The sequence below is a fragment of the Lepidochelys kempii genome, chromosome 1 (genome assembly GCF_965140285.1).
Source record: "Lepidochelys kempii isolate rLepKem1 chromosome 1, rLepKem1.hap1, whole genome shotgun sequence".
Classification (NCBI taxonomy): Eukaryota; Metazoa; Chordata; order Testudines; family Cheloniidae; genus Lepidochelys; species Lepidochelys kempii.
This window is the reverse complement of record NC_136380.1, coordinates 225,770,193-225,776,192: the sequence shown is the minus strand read 5'-3', so window position 1 is coordinate 225,776,192 and position 6,000 is coordinate 225,770,193.

Sequence of the window (6,000 nt, the reverse complement as noted above, 5' to 3'; positions counted from 1 at the left end):
ATTGATGTATATTAAAAAGTTAAATAGTGTATGGTTAAGTACCCATCCCTGCAGGACCCCACTGGAGACCACCCACTTGATGACGATTCCCCATTTACAATTAAATTTTAAGACTATCAGCCAGTTTTTAATTCATTTAGTGTGTGCCATGTTAATTTTGTATCATTCTAGATTTTTTAAAATGAAAATGTCATGTTGTACCAAATCAAGCTTTTCAGAAGTCTGAGTATACATCATCAACATTACTCTTATCAACCAATCTTGTAATTTCATCCAAAAACAATAAGAAGTTAGTCTGACAGTCAGTCCATTTGTGGAGCTAGACAGAGTCAGGGAGTAGTATTGGTTCATATTTGGAAGATACTCTTCACAACTAGAAGATCTTCAATTTAAAAAAAAAGTTTAAGTTCTGCCAAAACTGAAACTCTATTGAAATTCAGTGATTCCTACCTCACCTCTTCTAGATCTACCAATCTACTACAGAAGCACCTAATTAGTAATGTGGTTCTCCATTCTTTAGATCATTTCATAAGGGAGAGCGCCTCTCATGGAGCTGGTATCAAACGAACACCTCAAACCCTTAGTTTTTCAAACGTTTACTTCTGTAGATTATTAAGGAGATCTTCACTGACCATTTGTGGTGCATGGATCAAAGTTTGAGAATATGATCCAGTTGATCAAAACACTTAATATCCCACTGTTGTCTTACGAAGGAAGATACACCCCACTCTATGAGAACCACCACATGGGGGAACCCTTTACAACATCAAATCTCCTGATACAGCAGCAGGAATGTGCTGGTCTGCTCAAGGGACTGGAGTGTTATAAACTGGAAGGATGGTCAGCAAATAAGATTTCTTCTCCCAGATTACACCAATTCAAACGGTCCTCTATATTGATACATACTACAGTAATGCTACAATTTTTACCAGCTGGAGAGGAAAGGACCAATATTAAGATGTTTGAATATTAAAATTAATTTTATTAAGGGCAGTATGGCATGGTAGACTCACTCACATGTAAAACAGATTTAAAATATCCTGACCGAGGGCCATTACAATTTTCCCTCAGTAGACACTTACATAATTTTCTATATTAGAACACTTCCTCTATAAATTCTCATTTTGTAAAATGAATTTAATTTACACTGCTCTTAATTCAGTCAATTTTCTCAATCTCCCTTAAGAGTCTTCATAAATTCATATAAATCATTCTTATAAAAAAATCCTGAGGGAACATCCCTTCCTTTTGCCATTCAATGAATCAGTTATAAGCAGAGATGGGGCCCAAACCAAAACGCTGGATCAAAGACACCAAACTATGGAGCAAGGCTGGGTTTGGAATCTGAACTCCCATCTAGATCCATATTTATAATGGCCTCATACATAATTAGAGGTATTTCTCATAGGGAGTACATTACATAATAGTTTACATTGTCCATCATTTGGCTTCTAGGAATAGTTTAGGGTGTTGGTTTTTACCAGAGCAGGTCAAGATTGTTTTGCTATATATATATATATTTTTTATAAAATGGTTTTTCAAAACACAAAAGTGTTTGTAGTATTGTAGCAAAGTGACAACTCACCAGCACAGCACCTCCTGCTGGTAGTCTTAGGAATTAGCTCTTCAGCCCAGAGCACCCTCTGCAGGCCAGTGTCTCACCTGCCTTAGGGTCCCCCCTATGTCCCTCATGGACCCCAGTGCCCCTTACCCTAGGGTTCTGTTCACCCCAGTACCCCACAGTCTGGGTCTCCCCTCCCAGGGAACTCCCTTGCCTCAGTAGCTACTACCAGTCATCTGGGGCAGACTGCAGTCTGTAAAGGCCACTCATCGTTGGCAAGGAGATTAGGACCTACTGCCCTTGTCTATCCTCAGGCTACCCCTCTGTAGCCCCAGTACCTTTTTAGGCCTTTAACAAGGCCTGCAGCCTAGGGGGTTCCCAGGCTAGAGCTCCCAGGCAACTAACCCTTCCCACTCCAGGGCTAAAGTAAAACTCTTACAGCTTCTGGCCCACAACCCTCTTATAAGGGCCAGCTGGGCCCTGATTAAGCCAGCCACACCTGTGGTCAGCTACATAGTCAGCTTCCCCCAGCTGTTCTCACTCTCCTCTTGCCCCAGCCCCAGCCCTCTTCAAGGCTGCTTTTACTATTGGCTCCCCAAGGCAGCTCTCTCCCAGGGCTGTTTTAACCCCTTCAGGGCCAGAGCAGGGTGACCACCCCACTACAAGCATATTTTCATATCATTTGAAAATTTTCATTAAAATGAAAACTTGCTTAAATTTTAACCAAATAGAAAAGGATTTTGTTGTTTGTTTTTTTCTTTCCCCATTTCTAGGGGGGAGGAAAGGGGGAACTCCATAAAACTGATCCTCTCCAATTTTTTTCATTTCAATGTGAATTAAAAGACAAAGTTTTTCATTTGTTAAAACAAAAATAAATAAAAAATATTTCCACAATTTTTTTCTTTTTCTTTTTTTTTAAAAAAAAGTGGAAGATACCATTTTTCAACCAGTCTTAGTTTTGGCCTATAAAATCTTATGCCTTATCAACACTAGAAAGTTTGCAAGTGAAGATGTAACAAATACAGAAAAAAACATTATTTTGCTGGTATTGTTAAACCAGCTCCCTCGATGACAGAAGCAATGTCAGCAAAAGGATTTATTTGCTGGTACAGCTACATTGGTTAGAGGTGTAATTTTTTCATGCCCCTGACTGAGATAGCTACGCTAGCAAACATTTAAGTGTAAACTAGGCTTTCCGTGATTTGGGTCCTGGCTGTCTGAGAAACTCATCTCTCCCGGTGTGATAATGTGACTGGGGCCATCAAACAAGGCACTTGAGCTAGCAGCACTCAGGTTTAATTAGAAAGATGGCAGGTGTCTTCTGCAAGGGATCCTCCTAAACTTGTAACTTCCCTTCCCCCACTCCAGTATGGTTTCTTTTAAATCACCCTACAAGGCTCATCTCTTTTCCCAGTCTTTTTCTAGGTTGTGTAGTTCAACTCACTGGTTTGCAGCCAATAGGATTTTGGCCCGAATAAGGAATTCAAGAGTAGCTTTGTAGTCTGTAAAGCATTTGGGGCTCTTTGAAGACAAAGATACAATATAAATAGAGATGCTGTTACTCTTGTAAATATATTTTATCTCTATTTGCAATTAGGTCTGTCTGGTCTTAGTATTATTCTGCAATACTGGAGGGGGCCCTCCTGGGAGATTTAAGCAATGCTGAAATGGTGGTTCAAAGGACATGCCAGCCCTACCCTTGCTGTATTTGGTGCGTGAAATAGTGCGGTGGTTCTCAACCAGGGGTATGTGTACCCCTGGGGATATGCAGATGTCTTCCAGAGGGTACATCAACTCATCCAGATATTTGCCTAGTGTTATAACAGGCTACATAAAAAGCAAAGTCAGTACATACTAAAATTTCATAGACAAAGACTTGTTTATACTGGTCTATATAACTATACACTGAAATGTAAGTACAACATTTATATTCCAGTTGATTTATTTTATAATTATGTAGTAAAAATGAGAGTCAGCAATTTTTCAGTAACAGTGTGCTGTGACACTTTTATTTTTACGTCTGATTTTATAAGTTTTTAAGTGAGGTGAAACTTGGGGGGCACACAAGACAAATCAGGCTCTTGAAAAGGGTACTGTAGTCTAGAAAGGTTGAGAGCCACTGCAATAGTGGATACACCCCAGATCTGCACAAATAGAGTCCCTCGCATCGGCCAGTATGCATGAATTCGTCCTGTGGAAGCTAGGGGGAGCTGTTACAGCAGGGGTTCTCAAACTGGGGGTTGGGACCCCTCAGGGGGTTGCAAGGTTATTACACGGGGGGGGGGTCATGAGCTGTCAGCCTCCACCCCAAACCCCACTTTGCCTCCAGCATTTATAATGGTGTTAAATATATAAAAAAGTATTTTTAATTTATAAGGGGGGTTGCACTCAGAGGCTTGCTATGTGAAAGGGGTCACCAGTACAAAAGTTTGAGAACCACTGTGTTATAGTCTTAAGAGCTGCAGAATCTGCTCCCATATCCGGTTTACAAGTGGAGCATTATAGTTTCCATTAATTGTTCAATCTAATGTATTTTTTACAAAGTATAAACTCACAGCAGTAAGAACAATCAGAGCATAGCCTAGTGTTAATGAATCATCTTAATCTCTCTTGGTAGTAGATTAGGTTGTGGTGTGTGTGTTTAACTGAGTCAGGCTTTAGTTAGGTGCCCAGAGAGCTGTCTCAGAGATTGTCTCTTCCCCTATCATGGTCACTGTGTCCCGATGGAATTTGCTTGTTGTCTGTCCTTAGCATGGGACTTCATGGCAGCTGAGGCTTAGTGAAAGGCCCTCCGCTCTATCATTCATTCCCTCTTGCAGTCTGTGCGAACCCAGATTTGGCCATTTGAGGATGTGATCCTAGATGCCTTAGTTTACTCTGGCTTTCTCTTAATTTGGGCGGGTAGCCAGGATCTCAGTGGGAGGAGGTGGGACAGGGAGGAATGAGATCTAACATGTCAGGAGTCGTGGGTTTGAGTGCTGGCAACAGTTGTTTGTTTTTAATTTTGTAACATGCATCCATCCAGCAAAATGAGGGTCACAAGGTGTGTTTTTAAAATAAATGAAAATACTTATCTGTGTGTGAGGGGGTAGACTGTGGCTTTGGAAAGGGTGACTGGGGAGTTTATTTTTGGTGAGTGAAGACACGCTGCTAGGTTTGTCTGTTTCGTTGAGGGATATTGGGCAGTCAGGTGTGGAGGGGCCTAATTTATATCTTGTGAGTTTATATTCAGACAAAGAAATCATTTTTTGTATTTTATGCCTAGTTAGGCAGATTTTAAACGTCTGTATAAGGGACTCGATCCTGTGAGGAGGGATTTGTAAAAAAACAAACAAATAAGTGATGCCTGTGTAAGGCATAATGGGCCGGATTCCCCACTGCCTTGCACCTTGTGTAGTAATTTACACTAGTACAAAGTGGGCCAGTTTTTGATCTCCATTACACCAGCATCAATCCAGAGTAACTGCACTGAAGTCAGTGGAGTTATTCTGGATTAACATTGGTGTAATGGAGATGAGAGCCTGCCCCAATGGATAGAAACACCATCATTCTGATTGGATAGCATTTCACATCCACTTGTCACAGGTACAGATGGCTCCACAAGGTGGATGTGTTGGCCTAGAGCATGGGAACATGTCTTTAACTCAGCAGGTTCCAGCAACTACACCGATTGCTCACTCTTGTCCCTGCTGATAAACACAGCATCAATTATAGATGGCATGCAAGGGGGATCTGGCCTCTTGTGGACCTCAGCTGCTTGGGACATATTTTTCTAGTGGGGCAAATACGTTGTACATGGACCTAGTACGTATAAAGGTGTCTCCCTCTCGTGGCTGGCCCCTGTCACTAAAGCTAAAGGCATTCTCAAGCAATAGGGGCTTACACTTATGGTGCTGAATGTCCCACATTTCATCCCCGCTGGCAGTCATGGTCATGTATGAAGCTACAGTTCATTACAAAAAGCACTGGAGAATCAGGCCCATTGTCTCCATAGACATTTGTCTGAGGGCTGTGAGCTGTGGCCTTTGCTATACTAGTAGAAAGGGTGTAGCAAACTTTTCTACCATTGGAGGCTCCCTGGCCGTCAACTTTGGGCTGAATTGTGGATGCACTAGAGGTGGGGAAGGATGTATTCAGCCTTTCATTCTCCCTCCGGTCAAAACCCTCACACAGAAGCTAACCTTATTTTATCTGTCTGAGTTCTGCAATAATGGGGATGGGTCCCTGTAAACCAGGGGGTGAATTGGAGAAAAAAGAGAGTGGTTTTCTTGAAATTTCCATCCACGTGACTCACCAAAATGTGGCACCGTTCACAGTATTGCCTACCCTAAGCATTCAAAAATCATGAGTCAAGCCCTGAAAAGTCATGATTGGCTCAAAAATCAGACTTTTAAACTAAGACACTTTGGATTATTTTTATTTCCTTTCTGGTTTGTAAC